The 24,106-nt window shown below is 39.2% G+C and overlaps 1 protein-coding gene across 1 annotated transcript in view; it reads left to right on the top strand.

Annotated features, from left to right (window-relative positions):
• Positions 1–24,106, top strand: part of USH2A (usherin) — an 870,853-nt gene that overhangs the window by 455,455 nt on the left and 391,292 nt on the right. The gene's annotated exons all lie outside the window — the stretch shown is intronic.

The following is a 24,106-nucleotide window of genomic DNA, read 5'->3' as shown; positions in this document are numbered from 1 at the left end:
ATTTTTCATTGTTTTTAGTCTATATGGATCCTTTGGTTCCCTAACAGATAAATTCCACTTGTTATTTGTATGAATTCTCTTTGATTCAGTATCTCTGTATCTTATATAGAAAAGTATTAGTACCCAGGGAAGCTTAGATTGCTTCTCTCAGTCAAGTCAATACTGAAACTGAAAAAGAAGCATTCATTTCATTCGCACAGGTACTGGATAGCAATCTTCAATCAGACAGGTACAGTATGTTTGATTTTATTCATTGCTAAAAACTTAGATGATTTGAATGCTTAAAAAACACATTAGTCATTCTTGTTATAAGGTAAATATATTCAATTGTCCCAAGTCCTGACACTTTCAGTTGTCAGTGATAGAATGCCAACTATTTGATCTTTGCCTAAGACAGGTGGGTTTTCTCTGTGAACTGGGAATATGGTCAACAGTAACTTTGAATTCATACCCTAATGGCTCGGAAACCTCACAACCATTCCAGGTTGAAAAATACTGAAGACATTTTCTGATTGTGCCATCTTGGATCATTTTCCCAACTTTGTCATGAAGGAGGTAGCATTTGGTTAATAGGAGAAGACAAGAAAGTAAGATGCAGCCCCAGAAGAACTTAGGATGACCTGTGGAGCAATGCCAAAAAGTAACTCTTACAGTTCTAACATTTGGATCATTCACACACTTACCAATATTATTAGAATATTATTGTCAACAAAGGCAAACCTTGCAAAATATGTGTACATATGTATGCACACATACGTACTATATATTTGTACGCATATTGGAAACGCATGTGTGCATATACATATATATTTATATAGTGTGTGTCTGAATGCTGTTTATCATTATGTATCCTTGGAAATCACCCAACTCTGCTGGATATCTGTATGCTTTCTTTTGAGAATTTCCCTGAAATTTTATCTATTTTCCTAAAGTTGAATCTCTACTTTCTTGATTATTTTTTTTTTTTTGTATTTTCTATATACTCAGATCTGTCAGTGCATGACTTCTCTTCCAAAGTAAAAAAAAAAATCACTATTTAGATTCTTCCTCTATGTTTTTGTACTGAGGGAGGCCATTCCTTTTGGTATTTTTTACTGGCATTAGGACATCATCCCAGTACCCTCCTAGTGGTGTTAACAATGCATTACACTCCTGGTATTAGTTTTATAGCAAAAGTCTAAATAGCTTAAGTGCAGCATCTCCATTTATTTGTACATATGCAACATATATATTTGAAAATGTATTTTCTATGCACGAAGAAATTCAGAAAGCACAGTAGTAAGCTTAATGGAACCTATGAGTCGCGAGTTTATAATATAATGAGCTTATTATCGAATTATCATTATTTTCTAAGTAATTCCTTAAGTGGCTAAACTGTATTTTATGTAATAATTTGTAATATATTTAAACAATTCATCAAAATACTTTAATTATTTTTAAAAATTCTCCATGATAAACATTGCAGTCTCAACATTGTTCTATGGAAAACATTTTGTATATGTGCATTTTTAATTGCTTAAACTTAATTTCCTAATATTTTACATTAATTAAAGTATATTCTTTCTATTCTGTGAATATTTTAACAGAAATTGAGAATATTTACTGTTTGCATCGAATCATTATTCAATTTTTTTCTATTTCTGTCAAATTGTTTTACTTTATAGAGATTTCTAAATGGAGGCAATTTTGCCTTAAACTTATAGCCAAATCTAGAAATATTTTCCATCAAGGTGCTTTCCTTAGATGTAAAAAGCTTTTCATCACACCAACAATAGATATTTTCTGATGATTTGCTTGATTTTATACTTTCAAAAGTTTTACAGTACCAGCTCTTAACAGTCCTTAAATTACCCAATTATGTATAACAGTTTAAAAATCTCCATTTTATAGATGAGAAAATAGAGATTCTGAAACTTGCTTGATTTGCCTGGAATCATACAACCAGTTAATGGCATAACTGGAACTACAACTGTGGTACTCAGATAGTGTTCTGACTCCCAAATCACAAATCTTAACTAGAGATTTAAAATAAAATGATAGGAAATTTCTTTAAATGATTGATAATGTTCAGTGGCTTCAAAATATTAATACAACATAGATAGCTTCATCACGTTATCAATGTAGTCTTATGGAAAACATGTCAATTAAAATGTCTCATTGAGATGTTAGCTTCAGTTTTTAAGATTTAAAGCAAGCCTCCGGATTTTAAATGGGAACTGTCTAGTAATGTGCAGTGACAAGCTGAGAGGTAAATGTGGAAAATACAGGTCTGTAGAGTGTCATATGGATAAGTGAGGGGACAGAATTTTCCAAATCAGTAAAGTTCTGCATGTTTATGACTGTAGCTGCATGATCTCATATCATCCAAGTTTCAATTAACACGGACATAATAGTATATCCTTTTAATCCATTCACAGAAGTGTTAGGTATATTAGCTATCTAGGGCTGCCATGACAAGTACTATGGGCTGAGTGGCTTAAAGGAAAGGAGTTTATTATCTTACAGTGCTGGAGGCAGAAGTCCTTGATCAAGACATCCACAGGTGTGGTTTCTGATAAGGCTTCTTTCCTTGGCTTGCAGATGCCTGCTCTCTCACAGTGTCCTCACGTGGTGTTTTCTCTGTGCAGACACATCTCTGGTTTCTTTGTGTGTCCAAATCTCCTCTTCTTATAATGATATCTGAGATTGGATTAAGGCCTATCTCTATGCCCTTATTTTAACTTGATTATTTCTTTAAAGATCCTATATCCAAAAATGGGTACATCCTAAAGTACTGGGGATTAGCGTTTAACACAGGGATTTGGAGGGACACCACTCAGTGCGTCACAGTAGATCTATGTATTGTAGTGATTGTACAGAATCGCTCATAAAGGTGGTAAAAATTTAACATCTATATATGTGAGCCTTTGGGGGAATAAAGCCTAAAGAATATTAGGACAAAATTGTTCATGAGTGTTGATTTGTGGTTCTTTCATTCACTTGTTCATTGATTCATCTTTATTGAGTATTATAATGAAGCTAGAATAATATAGTAGTATCTAAAGATTGGCCTGGTACATGTAGACACATGTTTACAGTTTTCCTTTCTGTGTATCCCTCTCTCTTTTGTTTAGCACAGTCTACTAGAATTATTGATCGATTGATTTAATTGGCTTTCTTACTAAATCATGCATTCCTTGAGGACAGGAACTGTATCTTTGATGTTCCATCCTGAAGACATGTAAAAATGTACATTCAGAGTAGGAGAACAATAAATATTGTTTTCAGAAAGAAGTGAATAGATTTTTTTAATTATGCAAAAATTAGATGTCATTGTGTGCAGAATTTGTCAAAATGCCAGACTAGTGGGACTATTCAGAGATGCAGTATTTTATCTGAGACTGACTTAAAGCTATCAATATCAAGGCAAAGACATATGCCCCAGTACTAGGCATACATCGGCTACTATTGGCTTCCTGCTTCTCTGTACAACGTAGACCGTTGTAAAGCTCATAAGCAGAACCTCTGAGAGGTGCTTTCTAAATACTTTAAACATCCTTCAATCATATTACAGTAAAAAATCAGTTATTTAAAATATTTAAAATAGAGGCCAGCACTGTGGCACAGTAGATTAATCCTTCGCCTGTGGCGCCGGCATCCCATATGGGAGCTGGTTCTAGTCCCGACTGTTCCAGTCCAGCTTTCTGCTATGGCCTGGGAAAGCAGCAGAAGATGCCCCAAGTCTTTGGGCCCCTGCACCCACATGAGAGACCAGGAGGAAGCACCTGGCTCCTGGCTTCCAGCTGTTGCGGCCATTTGGGGAGAGAAAGGAAGACCTTTCTCTTTTTCTCTCCCTCTCACTGTCTGTAACTCTAACTCCCAAATAAAAAAAAAATCTTTAAAAATAAAATAAAATATTCAGAATAGTAGTGTGAATAAGTAATTCCATGTAATTATAGTCAAAATATTGGTGCATATTTTAAAAATGAAATGCGTGATTTATTGTCAGTTGAAAACTTTGGATGATTACTAGTTAATGGGTCCAAATTTAAATGATTGCATGTCAGAAAATCCCACCCAAAAACTTACTATACTTCCCACTTGCATTCTAAACTAGAATAAGAGAAAGAGTAAAAGTAAAAAATAAAAAAAAAATCAGTAGAGTTAGGAAAGCTTGTCTCATACATCCCAACTTTAAAAGGCTGTTTTGCAATGATAATATTATGTTGCCCTACCTATTTTTTTTTTTCCATCTCTCTATGGTGAAAGAGTATACAAGTCTGGCAACTCCTAGTGATATACTACCAAATATGCAAATGTTTGAAGATCTATTGAATATCTGTTTCAGGTAAGGAGATGAGAAAGTCGCTTTCTGCCACTTGTGTAGCTCTATTATGCAAAAATCAAGAGGATACAAGTCATGAATTCTATTAAGCTGGAACACTAGGTGTCAAAAAGACTATCTAGATAATTTCAAGAGATTTCCCCTCAGCTAGATCATGGATATTCAGTTAAGCTTGGTTTTAAAAATATAAATCAGCTAAATGGTTTTCATAAAGCTACATACATTTAGTGCAAAGTGAACTCCAACAAACTTTCGGGTAGAACTTTCTCAAATATAGCATCTATGAGAAACTTCCTCTGAAAGAAACATTTTATAAAAACTGCCTTTCATTTTATATATATTTTGTATATTTGTGTATTTTACTGTATCTCTGTAAATAACTGTGCTATTTTATAAGACATGGTATAAATAAATTCATAAATACTAACATTAACCAAGCATTAATCACAATATTTAAGAAGCATATCAGAATGTGAGTCAGGAAGAGAAATACAAAACTTGTTAAAGTACTATCATGAAAGGTCTAACAAAATTCATATTATTTCAGTGATTATGTGGCTTTATACCAAATATAATTTAGAGAAAGAAAGATGTTTGCCATAAGACAAATTAAATGGGTACATATTAATTTATTTCTCTCTTTGTTGGGCATAGAGTCCACATGAATATCTGGATTTATATTTTAGCAATACTCTCATGATTTTTTGTGACTTATAGTGTAATATGATAAAACATTCAAAGCTTGAAAACATTAGGGCCGAGTATAATAATAAAAATGTTAACGCCAATATTGTTTTCTGTCTATACCTACTTTGATGCTAATGTCCTCATTGTAGTTTATTATTAATCAGTGAAACTTTAATTCACCCCTGAATTAGTTCTTATAAGTGGTTCAGTATCCACAATAGGAGGTAACACTACAATTTATAATTTAACAAATATTCACCCCAGCTTGTTTTATCATTTTATTTGGTAACTTTCTGAAGCAATACAAAGTGGTTTAGCATCACCGGTATAGAATAACAAACTATACAGAATAATATGTAGCATCTTTGAAATTCAGAAAAGAAACCCAGAGCAATGTGCAATTCAGGAGATCACTGAAAGTTTCTTGTGTACATCTTGTTATCTGAGAGACCCCAGCACCTTTTCTTTTTAAAAAAGATTTAGTGTATTTATTTGAAAGAGTGACAGAAAGAAAGGGAAAGAGACAGATAGTGATTTTCCATCTGCAGGTCCAATCCTCAAATGACTGCAATGGCTGAGGCTGGGCCAGACTCAAGCCAGAATCCTGGAGCCTGGAACTCCATTTGGGGTCTTCCATATGGGTGACGGGGACCCAAGCACGTGGGCCATTTGGGCTGTTTTCTCAGGGACCTAATTGGAAGTGGAACAGCTGGCATTTGAACCAGTGCTCTAAAATGGAATGCCAACTTTGTAAGTGGTGGCTTAGCATTCTGAGCACAATGCTGGCTCCTCTGAGCATCTTCAACACATAGAAGATGCACATAGTAGTTGATCAGCAAATATTTGTGGAGTGACAAAAAATGACAAACTTCTATTTCTTCATATGAGTATTCGGTTTACTATGTATGTTTCTTTTTGCAAGAAACTATGTTTTTTTGATTTAGCTGAAAAAAAAAACTTTTAGATCACTACATAAGTATTCAAAAAAGTATTTTACTACCAGTGTCTAGGAGAAGTTATGAGAGTGGTGTCTAAAAAACCAATCAAATAGCTTTTGCTATTTTTGATAATGGCTGTTTCTGTGTAATACATTCTCCTTTAAAATATGCTTCTATGGCCTTTTGTCTTACACTATCTGCACAATAATTATAGATGTACATGGGACAGTTAATACTATTTTTTAACACATCAGGAAACAGTTCCGAGGCTTTAGCAATTCACTTATGTTTATATAAATCAGGACTCTAAACTCACACTCAGTGTTGGCTGATTTCTTATGTTTTGTTTTTGTTGTGTCATGGTTCCCTACACCATTATACCATCCAGTAGTATTTAAAGTTTTGCCTTCTTACTTTTGTAAAGGATCTCAACTTTCTTTAATAACAACATCAAAGAAAAAACAATAAAATTGATTAAATGGTTATTAATCATACTCAGAACCAGCTAATACCACCTTTGCCTGTGAAATCTATCATAATCTCAATTTGTGTCAATCTCTTATCTCAGAAGTTTAAGATCCATGAGCTGAGAATGTGACATAGACTTTAGATTTTCATTTTTTAATCTTTGCAGTACTAGCTTTTTTTAATAACATGCATCCATATAGTACCTTCAAAATTTACAGAACTAGGTTCCTGAAAAACTAGGAACATGCAAATCACAATAAAATAAGACCATGATCACCTTTATCAACACTATTTTTAGTTAACAAATTGTACAATTATGTTATGAATGCCTTCCCATAATTTATAACAAGATGGAATGTTAATGTATATTTCAGATGTGTTTGGATATGGCCAAGCAATCCTAGATTCAGATATTTTGTATGTGTGTGTATGTGTATATATATATATCCTATTTCCCAACTTTTGTAAAAATATAATTTGTATGTATATATATATATATGTGCTATTACCCAAACAGATTTTTGTTTTCCCTCTTCAAAGTCAATGACTTTATCTTATTCTAATCTATGCTGTTTTCTCTTTTGTTTTAGAGATTGGTTTGAGTTTCTTTTAGAGGAAATGGAGAGAAGGTTGTCTGGGGTTATATAAAAAGGGAAAATGTACCAAATTCTCCTGTTTCTTTTATTGCCTAGAAACCATACCAGTTTTTACTTTCTTTTCTAAATCTATGCTTTAAAAATTTACAGAGCCCTTAACCTAAGCACAAGATTTGAGATAATGAGTCCCAATTGATTATACCCTGAAGTCAATATAGATAGAAGACGAATGAATAGTTGAATAGATAAATATAGATGGATTTATCTCAAACTTTCTCAGATCCCATTAGTCTGGATGTACAAATAAGTCTCATTAGTTCTAATAGTCATATTTCACTGGCTCATTGCCTTCCCCTGCTGTAGATGATCCCTGCCCCCTACAAACTAATCCTCATGCATTTCTAGGGAATCCATATGGGCTTTCTCACTTGCACTTAAGATCAAGCCTGACTCCAATTGTCTGAGTTTCACAGTTACTCCACTGAGTACCTCCATGGCCCCACCTTGCATAAATACCTTTATCTCTTGGCATTAGGAGCACTGCTACTCTTCCAGTTTTGCTCCACTAGGCACCTGAGTCTCTATCACTGCGATGCCTGGTAGAATAGGTTCCCAGCCAGGGTTCCCTACTATCTGGGCACCAGGACTACTCTGCCAAGTAGGGCTGTCACAACTACATCCTATGCCTTCTGTTAAGAGTAGGAGTGGAAGAGTAGTTTTCTACCCTTTCGTTGCTTTTTCTTAGGTGAGTCCCAAAAGAATATAGCTAAGTGCATTCTAGTATCTTAAAGAGCTTAAACACAATAGGTCTTTTTTTAAAATAATCATTTTATTTATTTGAAAGAGTTACAGAGAGAGGTAGAGTGAGAGAGTGAGAAGTCTTCCATTCTGCTGTTTCGCTCCGCAAATGACCACAACAGCCAGAGCTGAGCTGATCTGAAGCCAGGATCCAAGAACTTCCTCTGGGCCTTGCACGTGGGTGCAGGGGCCCAAGGACCTGGGCCATCTTCTACTGCTTTCCCCAGGCCATAGCAGAGATCTGGATTGGAAGAGGAGCAGCCAGGACTTGAACCAACATGCATATGGAATGCAGGCACTGCAGGCTGTGACTTAACCCACTGTGTCACAGCTCTGGCTTCCCCCCACCCCCAATAGGTCTTTATGTCTTTACTCCACACATGAATGTGAGTAAACAAACACCAAGTTATTGAAATGATCTCTCTCTCCTTCGAATTAGGGTATCATCCCTGGTTCCAGCTTCTTTCATGGTGAATTCTCGTAAAGGTTTTCCAGTGTTCAATAAAAACGGGATCCTGCTGGGTCCTTTTTTTTTTTTTTTATTTGACAGATAGAGTTAGACAGTGAGAGAGACAGAGAGAAAGGTCTTCCTTCTGTTGGTTCACTCCCCAAATGGCCACTACGACCAGAGCTGCGCCAATCGGAAGCCAGGAGCCAGGTGCTTCCTCCTGGTCTCCCATATGGGTGCAGGGGCCCAAGCATCCTCCACTGCCTTCCCGGGCCACAGCAGAGAGCTGGACTGGAAGAGGAGCAACCAGGATGGGATGCAGGCGCCACAGGCAGAGGATTAACCAAGTGAGCTATGGCACCCCCCCCCCCACCGCTGGGTCCTTTTAACTGTTGCCTTACAATATTTAAATGTATCTGGAGCAATAGTATGCACAGATGTGTTCCCTCCCTTCCATGACTACCACCCCCACCTGCCAGTGCCTAGAAGGCTGCTTTCCAGTTCTCATGCAAGTAGGGTTTTGGTGGGCTGGTCACCCACTTAACTAGATGAACAGCCTAAATATATGCTGCACTCAAGATAGGGTCTTCTTTTTGGGAGCTACCAAAATGTTCTGTTAGGGTTCTCCAGAAAAATTAGAGACAATCCTGCAAGAAAGTCAGTGAATTGCTCTTTGTAGAGAATGAGAGATGTTTTAAAGAATTTGATCATGTGTTTGTAGGGGCTGAGAAGTCTGAAATCCAAAAATCTATACAGCAGGTCAGCAGGTTGGAGACAGTGAAAATGATGTTAGTCTTGAGTCCAGAATTCTCAAGGAAAAGTGAGAGATATTTTTCCTCGTGACACCAAATATGTGGGTATTTTACAATTTCAACTTAACCAACTAGGTGTCATGCATTTTCAAATCAATTCTGATAGTTTCTATCTAGAGTAACTCCAGATATTTACTTTATAGAGTCAAACTTACTGTTTTTTTTAACTTTTATTTAATGCATATAAATTTCCAAAGTACGACTTATGGATTACAATGGCTTCCCCCCCATACCGTCCCTCCCACCCACAACCCTCCCCTTTCCCACTCCCTCTCCCCTTCCATTCACATCAAGATTCATTTTCGATTATCTTAATATACAGAAGATCAGCTTAGTATACATCAAGTATGGATTTTAACAGTTTGCTCCCACACAGAAACATAAAGTGAAAAATAATAGATGATTTTTTTTAAATGATGATGAAATCAGAGCAGACCTATTGTCATGTTTAATCCCAATGAGAGTCAAGTTGGGAATTGATAATTTCTTCTTTTTTTTTTTTTTTTTTTTTTTTTTTACAGAGGATCAGTTTAGTATGCATTAAGTAAGGATTTCAACAGTTTGCACCCCCATAGAAACACAAAGTGAAATATATTGTTTGAGTACTCGTTATAGCATTAAATCTCAATGTACAGCACATTAAGGACAGAGATCCTACATGAGGAGTAAGTGCACAGTGACTCCTGTTGTTGACTTTACCAATTGACACTCCTGTCTATGGCATCAGTAATCTCCCTATGCTCCAGTCATGAGTTTCCAAGGCTATGGAAGCCCTCTGAGTTCTCCGACTCTTATCTTGTTTAGACAAGGTCATAGTCAAAGTGGAGGTTCTCTCCTCCCTTCAGAGAAAGGTACCTCCTTCTTTGAAGACCTGTTCTTTCCACTGGGATCTCACTCGCAGAGATCTTTTGCCAGAGTGTCTTGGCTTTCCATGCCTGAAATACTCTCATGAGCTTTTCAGCCAGCTCCGAATGCTTTTAGGGCTGATTCTGAGGCCAGAGTGCTATTTAGGACATCTGCCATTCTATGAGTCTGCTGAGTATCTCACTTCCCATGTTGGATCACTCTCCCCTTTATTTACTCCATCGGTTAGCGTTAGCAGGTACTAGACTTGTCTATGTGCTCCCTTTGACTCCCAGTCCCTTCACCATGACCAACTGTGAACAGAAACTGATCACCTGGAACAGTGAGATGGCATTGGTACATGCCACCTCGATGGGATTGAATTGGAATCCCCTGGTATGCTTCCAACTCCACCACTTGGGGCAAGTCAGCCTGAGCATGTCCCAAATTATACATCTCTTCCCTCTCCCATTCCCACCACCATGTTCAACAGGGATCACATTTCAGTTAATTTTCAACACTTAAGAATAACTGTGCATCAATTACAGATCTAAACCAGTCATATTAAGTAGAACAGATAAAAAAACTACCAAGAGGGATAATGTATTAAGTTGTTCATTAACAATCAGGGCTATGCTGATCAAGCCACCGTTTCCCATAGTGTCCACCTCACTCCAACAGGTTTCCCTCTTGGTGTTCAGTCAGTCGTCACCGATCAGGGAGAACATATGGTATTTGTCCCTTTGGGACTGGCTTATTTCACTCAGCATGATGTGTTCCAGATTCCTCCATTTTGTTGCAAATGACTGGATTTCGTTGTTTCTTACTGCAGTATAGTATTCTAAAGAGTACATATCCCATAATTTCTTTATCCAGTCTTCTGTTGATGGGCATTTAGGTTGGTTCCAGGTCTTGGCTATTGTGAATTGAGCTGCAATAAACATTAGGGTGCAGACCGCTTTTTTGTTTGCCAATTTAAATTCCTTTGGGTAAATCCCAAGGAGTGGGATGGCTGGGTCGAACGGTAGGGTTATCTTCAGGTTTCTGAGGAATCTCCAGACTGACTTCCATAGTGGCTTGACCAGTTTGCATTCCCACCAACAGTGGGTTAGTGTCCCTTTTTCCCCACATCCTCGCCAGCATCTGTTGTTGGTAGATTTCTGCATGTGAGCCATTCTAACCGGGGTGAGGTGGAACCTCATTGTGGTTTTGATTTGCATTTCCCTGATTGCTAATGACCTTGAACATTTTTTCATGTGCCTGTTGGCCATTTGGATTTCCTCTTTTGAAAAATGTCTATTGAGGTCCTTGGCCCATCTCTTAATTGGGTTGTTGGTTTTGTTTTTGTGGAGTTTCTTGATCTCTTTGTAGATTCTGGTTATTAACCCTTTGTCTGTTGCATAGTTTGCAAATATTTTTTCCCATTCTGTCGGTTGTCTTTTCACTCTCCTGACTGTTTCTTTTGCAGTACAGAAACTTCTCAATTTGATGCAATCCCAATAGTTGATTTTGGCTTTGACTGCCTGTGCCTCCCGGGTCTTTTCCAGAAATTCTTTGCCTGTGCCAATATCTTGAAGGGTTTCTCCAATGTTCTCTAGTAACTTGATGGTGTCAGGTCGTAGATTTAGGTCTTTAATCCATGTTGAGTGGATTTTTGTGTAAGGTGTAAGGTAGGGGTCTTGCTTCATGATTCTGCACGTGGAAATCCAATTTTCCCAGCACCATTTATTGAATAGACTGTCCTTGCTCCAGGAATTAGTTTTAGATCCTTGATCAAATATAAGTTGGCTGTAGATGTTTGGGTTGATTTCTGGTGTTTCAATTCTGTTCCATTGGTCTATCCATCTGTTTCTGTACTAGTACCATACTGGTTTTTTTTTTAAAGACTATCTATCTATCTATCTACCTATTTATTTATTTTAAAGAGAGAGATTTTCCATCTGCTGGCTTACTTCTTGAATGCCCATAACACCTGGGTCTGGACCAGGCCAAAGCCAGAAGCCAGGAACACCATATTGGTCTCCCTTGTGAATGGAAGACCAATGTCCTTGGGCCATAATTCATTGCCTTCCCAGGCATGTGTTGCAGGGAGCTAGATCCAAAACACAGCAGCTAGGAATTGAACGGGTACTCTGACATAGGATACTGATATCGCAGGAGGTGGTTTAACCCTGTCGCTCCCCCTCTTCGTGGAGGAACGATACTAAACCCTGCCTAGGTTTCCTATCCGAGTCACGGTACCATTATGTCGCTCCCCCTCTTCATGGAGGAACGACACTAAACCCTGCCTAGGTTTCCTATCCGAGTCACGGCACCATTATGTCGCTCCCCGTCTTCGTGGAGGAACGACACAGGACCCTGCGTTGTTCTTTCGTCTGCTCAGCCCTCCCCGGGTTTGCTGCTGGTTCTTCCCGGGTTGGCTACCGTCCCTTCCACCTCCGTGGAAGGGCGGTTCCCCCTGGCCACTTTCCCCACTTCCGCAGGGGAGCGGCACACCACCGGCAGGCCGGCTCTCGGGGGCTGCACAGGTGTTCCTTCAGATAGATGTTCCTGGTGCATGTTGTCTCCTCCTTTATAGTCCTCTTCCACCAATCCCAACTCTGCTACCCACACGCCAAGTACGCTGCTCTCCTCCAATCAGGATCAGCTCCTGCTGCTCATTGGTTGAACTGGAGGCAGCTGTGTAGAAGCTGTTTCCTTCTCTCCCAGCGCCATATTGTGGGAGAGCAGATGCATAGAATAAGTCTTAATTCCAGTAACAGTCTAGTCCGGGTTGCTCCCAGTTGCTCCCCACAAACCCAGTGTGTCACAATGCTAGCTCCCACACTTCCAGATTTAAGGGTCCTGGCCAAAAGACTACCTTCATTTAAGATGCCAATTGTAAGTGTTTGGTCCCCAGATTACTCTTTCCCCTGGGTTTGGGTACACTATCCTGTCAGTACAAGGATATGTTTAACAATCAGAACCTCCCCCAATCCTATTGTTTAGGCTTTTTTTCTCTCTTTATTTATACCATACAGAGTCCAGGATCTCTTATCATGACTCCCTTCCTCAGTCTCTGTACCCAGGATTCAATAATTCTTAAAAATATTTTTAAAACTAACCAAAAATAGTCAAAGAAATTGGGAAGATGGAGGCAAGGGATGAGGAATCGTGAAGGTGGCTGTCGCTCCCCGTCTTCGTGGAGGAACGACACAGGACCCTGTGCTGTTCTTTCGTCTGCTCGGCCATCCCCGGGTTTGCTGCTGGTTCTTCCCAGGTTGGCTGCTGTCCCTTCCACCTCTGTGGAAGGGCGGTTCCCCCTGCCGTTTTTCCCCACTTCCGCTGGGGAGCGGCATACCGCCGGCCGGCTCTCTCGGGGGCTGCACAGGTGTTCCCTCAGATGTTCCCCTTAGATGTTCCTGGTGCATGCCGTCTCTCTCCTCCTTTATAGTCCTCCTCTGCCAATCCCAACTCGGCTGCCCACACGCCGAGTACGCTGCTCTCCTCCAATCAGGAGCAGGATCAGCTCCTGGAGGTCATCACTCAAGTTGGTAAGAGGCAGCTGCGTAGAAGCTGTTTTCTCCTCTCCCAGCGCCATATTGTGGGAGAGCAGATGCATAGAATAAGTCTTAATTCCAGTAACTCAGTCCAGTCCGGGTTGCTCCCCACAGTGGCAGAGTAGAGAGAGGCTGTTCTCCAGACCCTAACCTGGATTCCAGCCTCGGCAGTAAGGAGAGTGATCCCATCTCTCCAGGTACATCCGAGCTGTAGGTGAGATGAGAGGTACAGGTATGAGAGTGCCAGTGTGTGGGGGCAAATGTGGTTTACTATGGAGGTTCTATCACACAGGCAGGCTTGGTGATGTCACTGGGTATTGGTGATTAACTTAATTTCCACCCCTTCTTGGTCAAGGTTTGGTCTTTCTAGGGACCAGACTCCAATTTGAAGTCATCTACGGGGCCCTCCAAGAGCTGACTAGATAGAACAAATGATGTTCCTATCATCCTTATCTCTCAGGAAGTTCCAAGGATTTAGTAGCTCTGTGCCAGGAACCAGGTACAGAGACAAACGTCTTTTCTGTATCACTGCTGGAAACTAGCTGAATTGTGGTTATATAACCTTGAGGCAGAATCTTTTCTGTTTTGGAAAATGTTAATCTTTCCTCTAAAGACTGTCAACTGATTGGATTGAATCCAATTCACATTATGGAGGGTAATCTGTTTCACTTAAAGACTACTGACTATAACTATGCAGCAGCATCTAAACAAGTGTTTAACCAAACTAGTGGGCACCCTAGTCTTACCAACTTGACTCATAAAATTAACCATCACAGGCCGGCGCCGCAGCTCACTAGGCTAATCCTCTGCCTAGCCGTGCCGGCACACCGGGTTCTAGTCTCGGTCAGGGCGCTGGATTCTGTCCCGGTTGCCCCTCTTCCAGGCCAGCTCTCTGCTGTGGCCAGGGAGTGCTGTGAAGGATGGCCCAAGTGCTTGGGCCCTGCACCCCATGGGAGACCAGGATAAGTACCTGGCTCCTGCCTTCAGATCAGCGTGATGCGCCGGCCACAGCATGCCAGCCACAGCAGCCGTTGGAGGGTGAACCAATGGCAAAGGAAGACCTTTCTCTCTGTCTCTGTCTCTCTCTCTCTCACTGTCCACTCTGCCTGTAAAAAAAAAAAAAAAAAAAAACAAAAAAACAAAAAAACAAAAAATCACAGATGCATTATTTCTATTTAAAATCATCAGAAAAAATATAAATTATTTCAAAAATAAAAAAAGATATTCACTACCACAGGGTGAGCATTTATGAGTGCTTTTCCTATAGGAATGTCAATACAGTGTTCTTTGAAAATTGCTGTCTTAAAAGGAAAATTCAGTCATTTTATGGAAATGATTTAATGATAATCTAGTAGAAGTCCTATTATGGGACACAAAAATTCAAGCTGTTAATTTACACTTGCAATACTCAAAAATAAATCAGCTTTTAAAAATTCAGTAGTTCCATACGAGGCATTGTATTTTTATAAGAAGGTGGGAAAACATACTTCTTATAGGATATTTACTTACATCCTAACATTTAAATTCTGGAAATTCTTTGTTTCATTTTACACATTTTTTTCTTGTATGTAGATCTATCAGGGACAACCTGCTCAGTGTATCATTCCAAATTAATTTTCAAGGGCATTCTATGTTGAATGAAACAAGTGATACTCTCCCAGCCTCTGTACCCATCAGAGCAAATATCTAAGAAGTAATATTTTTATCATAGTGTCTGAATGTCATTGTCTCAGAAAAATGGAGAAATACCAGATTTCAGCCTTAAAGAGCATCTAGCACAGGCTTCTCTTTCTACAGATGAATAAACCAAAATCCAATGAGAGCAAGTGTTTTGCCCACATTCATTCGGACAACTAATGGCAGAAATGGGACTGAACAAATGTTTCCAGCCTACTCATTTCATTATTAGCATTCATCACTACAAAGTGAAGTTAGGCTGACATCCAATAGTTCTCCTAAGCTGCCTATGCCTTCTTTGTTGCTACCATTATTTCCATTTCTTCATTCATGTCTCCTGTGTCCCAGTTAAACTGAACTATGTTGAACTAAGCTGAACATGTTTGTCCAGGCTTGTATTCAATTATTCTATAATACCTTTGGTCAATGTTCCCCATTCACAATATCTTCCCCCTCTGTCTCTGCTGCTTTAAAACTTAGACAATTTCCAATTTAAATGTCATCTCCTGTTATAATTCTCTTGTTTAGAAGAATGAAGCAAAGTTTTGCCATATAGTATTGAATACTTATTTAAATTATCTGTATAGCAGCACTAAATCATTATTGACAGACTAGGACAAAATATTTTATAGTATGTTTATTTAGTAATTATTTTGATGGCATAATAAATGGATACAGTGTTATGTGTTATATCCAAAAGTGTTGAGTTATTAACAATTAACTCAATTAGATATGGGCCAATTAGACAAAAATGTGTTTTTGAAAGACAACAAATTCAGTGACAGAAATAATAATAATAAATGAAAAACTGCCACACATGTATTAAATTTGTAAACATTTTTACAAATTGGTTTTGCCCGGTAGAGTTAGAAATGTGCCAGGGGATTCCAATTCAATCCCATCAAGGTGGCATGTACCAATGCCATCTCACTAGTCAAAGTGATCAGTTTCAGTTCACAACTGATCATAATGATAGGATTAAGAGTCAAAGGGATCGCATAAACAAGACTAGTGTCTGCTAATACTAACTGATAGAATTAAAAAGGAGAGAACGATCCAACATGGGAAGCGGGATACACAGCACACTCATAGAATGGCAGATGTCCTAAACAGCACTCTGGCCTCAGAATCAGCCCTTAAGGCATTCAGTTCTGGCTGAAGAGCCCATGAGAGCATTTGAGGCATGGAAAGCCAAGACACTCTGGCAAAAGAAACAAACAAACACCTAAATGAAAGATCTCTGTGAGTGAGATCCCGGTGGAAAGAACAGGTCATCAAAGAAGGAGGTACCTTTCTCTTTCTCTGAAGGGAGGAGAGAACTTCCACTTTGACTATGACCTTGTCTAAATATGTTCAGAGTCGGTGAACTCAAAAGGCTTCCATAGCCTTGGCAGCTCATGACAAGAGCCTAGGGTGATTACTGAGGCCATAAACAAGAGTGTCAATTGTTAAGTGAACAATAGGAGTCACTGTGCACTTACTCCCCATGTAGGATCTTTGTCCTTAATGTATTGTACAATGTGAATTAATGCTATAACTAGTACTCAAATAGTACTTACACTTTGTGTTTCTGTGTGGGTGCAAACTGTTGAAATCTTTACTTAATATATACTAAATATATACATACTAAATATATATAATATATACTAAATATATATACTAATATATATACTAAATATATATAAAGATAATTGAAAATGTATCTTGATGTGAATGGAATGGGAGAGGGAGCGGGAAATGGGAGGTGGGTGGGAGGGAAGTTATGGTGGGGGGAAGCCACTGTAATACGAAAGCTGTACTTTGGAAAATTATATTTATTAAATAAAAGTTAAAAAAAAAGAGAAAAAAATTGGGTTTGCCTTTATTGATGAAGAGACTAGAAAAAAGGTTCTTTCCTACGTAGCTGGTATGAGTGCTCCACTTTTGTTCCGGGTGTTCTCCATCCTGCAGATCTGCTTACTACTCTTTCCCACCTTCTGTGCCTTGGCCTCTGGATTCACTTTGGGTTCCAGTAATGGGAAGCAGAGAAAGGCGATCAACAGAAAGGAGGAAGTGAGGCTGGAGGATTTATTCTACAGTCTCTGTGCCTCTAGAAACTCAGCTGGGCAGGGGCTATAGTCCTCCACTAGAGGGAACTAATGAGCCCTTTTCCAAGCATGGTGTGACTTCAGGGTTAACACAGGAGTGGGTCACCAGGTGTGTTATCATTCATGAATATTCTCCTATTCTTCTATAGGAATGTTTAAATATTCCTCCGCAGAGTTGTCTTCAATAGTCCCAGTTGAGTTTGCTATCTGTTCCCTCATCAGGACACCAAGTGATACCCCTTTGACTTTGAATTGCTACTTCTAGGAGTTACGTTAAAGAAATAGTGACAAATGTACCTAATAATATAATATATCTATATTGAGTTTTACAGTAGGGGTAAAAAGGCTGCTAGCAAAGCATGAAAGAAGAATAAATTCAATTGGGAAGAATTTGAGGGAGATTCCTCTAGGAGGTGGTATTTAAATAGCATCTTTTTTTTTTTTTTTTTTTTTTTTTTTGACAGGCAGAATGGACAGTGAGAGAGAGAGGCAGAGAGAAAGGTCCTTTTGCTGTTGGTTCACCCTCCAATGGACGCAGCTGGAGCGCTGCGGCTGGTGCACCACGCTGATCCGATGGCAGGAGCCAGGTACTTATCCTGGTCTCCCATGGGGTGCAGGACCCAAGCACTTGGGCCATCCTCCACTGCACTCCCTGGCCACAGCAGAGAGCTGGCCTGGAAGAGGGGTAACCGGGACAGAATCCGGCTCCCTGACCGAGACTAGAACCCGGTGTGCCGGTGCTGCAAGGCGGAGGATTAACCTAGTGAGCCATGGCGCCGGCCTTTAAATAGCATCTTAATGGTGATGTGAGAATTGGCCAAAGAAGAATGTGTGGGTCTCACCACCCAAAAGAGGTATCTTGGCCTTTGAAGGCAAAATATCCATTACTTTGTTTAGTAGAGGACTAAAGAGGAGTAAGGATTAATATTTAAAGACTAATTGGTGTCTTCATTGAAATGTGTTCGCAGTTTAGTTTACTATAACAGTGAACTTAACAGTGCCTGGCAAATAATAGCTGATAGCATTATAGCCATTATTATTACTGAATTAACACCCTGCCTTTACATCATATTTTATATGGATCACTGATTAATAAATTTATTCTTTTCTTGCCACAGGTAGCCAGACACTTACTATTCTCATTATTAACTTCTGTAGCTGGACAATATGTTGCATGAGTAATATCTTATAAAATAGTGACTAATTCCTAAGTCTAATTAAAGAATATTATGATAGCAAATATCCACCTGAATCTCAGAGAAAAATCTCTAGTTTTGTAAGAAAGATTTAGCCAAATTTTAACAGCCAAGTTTTTTTAAATAATTGTGAAAAGTTACCTTGATTGTCCTCTTGTTTTCTGGGTTCAAAGCATTCATTAAAATCAAAATTCAGCTACTGACTTCCTAATTTGATGTTTTGTCTTGTCCAGAGGGCAAGGTAGGTAAGTGGGAAGGATTTCAGTGTGTGTGTGGTGGCCGGAGAATGGGAGAGAAGAAGGAGGAGTACTATTTTATGTTTATATTATAAAAGTTATAGAAAGCATCCTTGAGTTCAATATACTACAATTTATTATAAATAGAGTCCTAGGAGTGTTCAGGAAAAAGACTCTAAGATAGCTGTCTAAGAATGCTGTCAGCCTGAGGAGGTTTTCCTGGAAGCCTTTTGTTCAAACCAACCAAAGAAAGGAGGAAAATGAGGAAGCAGCGTCCCTCATTATCACAACTGACAGTTTTGGTTCATTTTCTTCCTCCAACCCAGTGACTGACAACTCCCAGAAGGCTGGGCTCCTCTACCACATGCCACGGGATACAGTCTCAATGGAGGGACCAGGCCCTTCTTTCCTGATTGTCCATGTTCCTATTGCAATTAATCGAACATGTTCAAAGTATCTGGCGTCACAAGCAGATGTCTAGAAGAAGATGCATCCTTGTTCTCAAAGAACTGATACCACGGATGCTGAGCACTGGTGAAAAGGTGTTTACACGGGACGTTGATTGAGAGGGCAACTTGACAGAGTGTGAGCTGCTCTATGGATAATGTGAGTGTTGAGCAGAGTTTTGACGAAAGGGAGGGATGTGAGTTTCTTTCACGTGGTAGGAAACATAAGCACAAATAGAAGAATTTGTTAACTGTAGTAATGTAAGTTAGATCCAGGTTTTTTTTTAACATTTATTTATGTATTTGAAAGGGAAAGAGAGAGAGAGAGAGAGAGGGATCTTCCAACCACAAATTCACTCCCCACAGACCACAACAGCCAGAGCTGGGCCAGGCAGAAGCCAGGAGCCAGGAGCTTCTTCCAGGTCTCGCATATGGATGCAGGGACCCAAACATTTTGGCCATCCTCTGATGCCTTACCAGGTGCATTAGCAGAGAGCTGGTCTGGAAGTGGAGCAGTCAGGACCCAAACTGGCAGTCGTATGGGATGCTGCACCACAGGTGGTGACTTTTCCCACTACACCGTAGTGCCATCCCCAGGTGCAGCTTTATATCTGAGTCCTTATCAGAGCAAACTCATACCAGCCCTGTCAATTAATGTGAAAGAATAGGATTGGATCTTGGCGATGGTTAATTGCTTACTTGGTCAAAGAAAACATGCAACAAGGTAAGGATTTTATGAGGAGGAACAGAACAGCAAGGATGTTCAGGCTAAATAAAACCTTTGACTTTTTCAATTAGAAGACCAAGATCTGACTTTACTGTAACTAAATAGGCTGCACATTTATGGATGGAGCAAGGTGTACACAATGACAGGCATGAATGCAATCTGACTCCCCACATGCATTCTGGCACTGCTCTTTGCTTTCCAGGCATCTTTGATCCATATGCTTTTTCCATACCACCTCTTAGGTCTGTGGCCTAAGCAGTGTTCTCACTGAACCTTAACCCGGCAGTGGTTCTCAAGTTAGAATGCAAAAAAAATGACAGAAGATGTAGTCGGTCGTTACCTGGATTGGTCCAAAGTTTTTAAGCATCCAGGTAATATTCTGTGTGAGGGATACACAGGGAGGAGAAAGGACAGTCATAAAAAAATAATAAAATAAAATAAAATAAAAATAAATAAAAAACCTGTTTTTCATTCATGAAATAAAAGGAAGTTACTAGAAAAAGAACTAAATAAAATACATTAGATTGTAAAGAAGCAGGAAATACTTCTATATTTTCTATTAGAAGATACAAATAAGAAGATATAAATTCCTCACTTTATACCAGGAGTTACAAGAAAAATCATTGCCTACTTATTGGTTCATTTTGTAAATTGAGATCAATGAAGTTCTCTGAACAGCAGCATGAAATCAATCGTAAAATCGCATATAATTCATGGCCAGTATTGTAAATTATAGTTTGCTTGACAGTAATCGGTGAGGTTTCCATGCACAGGGATGCATTTCCTTGTAACACGTCTGGGGATAATGCTGTGGATCCATTTCTAATGCATATTAGAATGATCTGTTTTTCCCTGTCCACAACTCCCTATATTTGATCTTATGCAAATCATGCAATCAAGCAAATGGAAAACAAGATGCTGTTGCTAAGGGTCTCTGACAAACAGTGGCCTTATGTTTTCAGGGTTCACCCACCCTCCATTTGCATGACTCAGATTTGTGTACATACCTGCAATTGTTTGAATCCATTGATCCATTACATTGGCCTTGAAAGGCCTAATCACATCTGCAGAGACATATTACCAAATCAGTTGCAGTTAAGCAAGGAGGCAAGAGTTGTCTTCATATTCTTTGCTTTAAATTTTAAATTGGTGGCTTTGTTTCTGGTTTCACTCCCAAAGAATATGTTAGCCATGGTGCCCTGTAATCTTACTCACTTCTTATTGGCTTTTGTATTTTCTTTATTATTTCTATTTATTTGAGAAATAGAAACAGAGGCACACACACAGAGAGACTGAGAGAGAAAAAGAAAGAGAGAGCTTCCAACTGCTGGATTATTCCCCAAATGTTTGCAGAGGCCAGGACTTGGCTGAGGGCCAGTAACTCAATCCAAGTCTCCCATGTGGGTGGCAGGAATCCAACTACTAAAGCCATTCCCTGCTACCTCCTAGCGTCTGCATTGGCTGGAAGTTGGAATTGAGAATTAGAGCAGTTTATGAACAGGATCATGTGCATCATGACTGTTACTTTTTTAAAAAATAGATACTTATTTGAAGGTCAGAATTACAGAGAGAGAGTAGAAGAGACAAAGAGGGAGAGATCTTTCATTCGCTAGTTCACTCCCCAAATAGCTACAAGAACCTGACGTAGGCCGAGGAAAAGCTAGAAGCCTAGAACTCCATCTAAGTCTCCCTTATGGGTGACAAGGGCCCAGGTATTTGTGACAGCTTATGCTACTTTCCTAAGTGCGTGAGTAGGGAGCTGGATCAGAAGCAGAACTGGCCCCTGTGCTGCGGCTTAGTGGGTAAAGCCACTCCCTGCTGTGCTGGCATCCCATATGGGTGCTGATTTGAGTCCCAACTGCTCTTCTGATCCAGCTCCCTGCTAATGTGCCTGGGAAAGCAGAGGAAGATGGCCAAAGCACCTGGGACCTTGCACCCATGTGGGAGGCCCAGAAGAAACTACTGACTCCTAGCTTCGGCCCAGCCTTGGCCATTGTGCCCATTTTGGGAGTGAACCAGCAGATGGAAGATCTCTCTGTAACTCTGCCTTTCTAATAAATAATAAATCTTAAAAAAGAATGAAAGAAGCAGAGCAGCCATAACTTGAACCAGTGTTCATGTGGGATGCCGCCATCACAGGCTTGAACTTAACTCACTGTGCTGCAATGCCAGCCCCTCAATCAGTGTTTTAACCACTTGGCCAAATATCTGCCACTATTAACTCTTTAAAAAAATCTCCCATTCCATTTGTTCCTTTTTTATTCTGTCACGCCCCTTGACCTGATGCCACCTCCTATTTTCTTCTATAATATTTCTTTCAATTTTCTTTGCCATCTCCTCCCATTTAATCAAGAATTTCCTTTCAGACCACCTGTGTGACTTCCTCTACCATGTGTCAAGTCAGGATCTTGCCTCTTCTTTTCATGCCTCATTATTCAAAGGACATTAGAGACGCTTCTTCTTATGTAAATATGTTGAGAACAATCCACTTAAGATTGAACAGTACAAGAAGAAGAATGACACAGAAGTCAAAAAAGTACTTGATCTTTTTCCTTACACTATTGATTTTGCACTGTTCAGATTTTTAGAACCAAAGGAAAACCCTTAACTCCTATTGTAGCAATAGCATAGCAGTCACATTTCCCAAACTAGAAACGTAGCCTAAGAAATTACTTCCTTTTGTGAATTAACTTATTTGAAAAGAAAAATTGCAAAAAAATTAAATGCTGCATACCCTGGAAATCTTGGTTGTATGGATATTATCAGCATAGGCATGATACTGATCAGACATGTGACATTTATAAATGTCTTCACGACATCTATGTCTCCATCTCTATGTACATTTATATCTTTATTTCTGTAACACAACTTAATATCTGACTTAATCCCATACAACCTCATAGTAAATAAATCACAGTCGCCTTATTGTGGAGGAGAGTCTCTTCATTCCACTGTTGGCATGAAAGAATCATGTCTTACACAGATCCTCAGAGTTTGAAGTGTGGCTTTCCATTGCACTTTCTTCCCCTATGCAAAGGGATCACTCTTGAGATAATCCCTTCAGATCCAGTAGAGGTCCTCTTTGCTTCCACCTCACGCTTGGGGAATTGAAATCTACAAGGTTTTCTGTGATCTTTCTAAGGACCAAGATACCGTTCTTCTTTTTCTTTTCTTTGTTTCTTTTCGTTTTTTTTTTTTTTTTTTTTTTTTTTTTTTTTTTTTTCTGTCTGGAGTTTTGTCCCCAAGCTAGAATTCTACCTTGGAAATGGATTAGGGTCTCCTTCAAAAGGACTGACATTTTTTTTTTTTTCTGATTCCTTCCAACTATATTCCATCAACCTGAAAAAAATCCAAGGTAGGGAAAGGGGAAGACTACATACTTCCTGTTTCTCCTAAACATGATAGCTGAACTCTGACATCTGTGTGTGTGTGTTCTCTCTATGGTTCCATAGCAAGTCAAATGCAACTATTGCCAGTATTCTATAGACTGGCAGGTACCAGAGACTGGATATTTTGTAGGGGCAAAGGAGCTGTGGCATGGATGTGACAAAGAGGTGAGAAGTAGCAAGTTTATGGTAGCATGGCATAGATTTAGATTTAAAATCTTGTACATGGTTCCAAAGATGATCAAGTAGTGCATGTAACTATACTGAATGTTGAATAAATGAAGCAGAGGTGAAGGGCATTGCATTTGAGGAAGTTAAAGTGAAGCCAGATTTGGAGATGAGTCATTATTGAGGAAGTTTAAGTTGCCAAAAAGGGGATTATGATTGAAAAGGCAAGCGAGCCAATGCTGAAGTCATTGAGGAAAGAAGTATGACATCGGAGATGTAATAGGACATGCATTAACTAGCTTTTGAGCATATAGCCTTCTAAATAATGAATAGATTTTGATAAACTCTGATTATTTTTTCTCCATCTATGTGACACATGACATCATAGAACATTTGAAAAATATATCTAACTTTAAAAAGTCTAAATCATCTCTTTTGCCTTCACCCTAAGAAAGACACAGTTAAAATCTTGTTATAATGCTATCTTGTTTTTAGTATTTGAAAATTATGTGTATCACACAGGTGCAACATTGCCCTTTTCTTGTTTATTTTTTTAATGGTGAATTTCTTTTACCTTAAAATTACAGATCCCTTGATTGGTTTGGCAATTATGTCTACTATATTCTTTTTTTCTTTTCTTTTTTTTTTTTTTTGACAGGCAGAGTGGACAGTGAGAGAGAGAGACAGAGAGAAAGGTCTTCCTTTTCTGTTGGTTCACCCCTCAATGGCC

This window comes from Oryctolagus cuniculus, chromosome 13, assembly GCF_051225735.1.
Source record: "Oryctolagus cuniculus isolate XC-2025 breed Fujian yellow rabbit chromosome 13, ASM5122573v1, whole genome shotgun sequence".
Classification (NCBI taxonomy): domain Eukaryota; kingdom Metazoa; phylum Chordata; class Mammalia; order Lagomorpha; family Leporidae; genus Oryctolagus; species Oryctolagus cuniculus.
The sequence above is the reverse complement of the archived record's forward strand: the minus strand, read 5'-3'. Positions and strand labels throughout refer to the sequence as shown.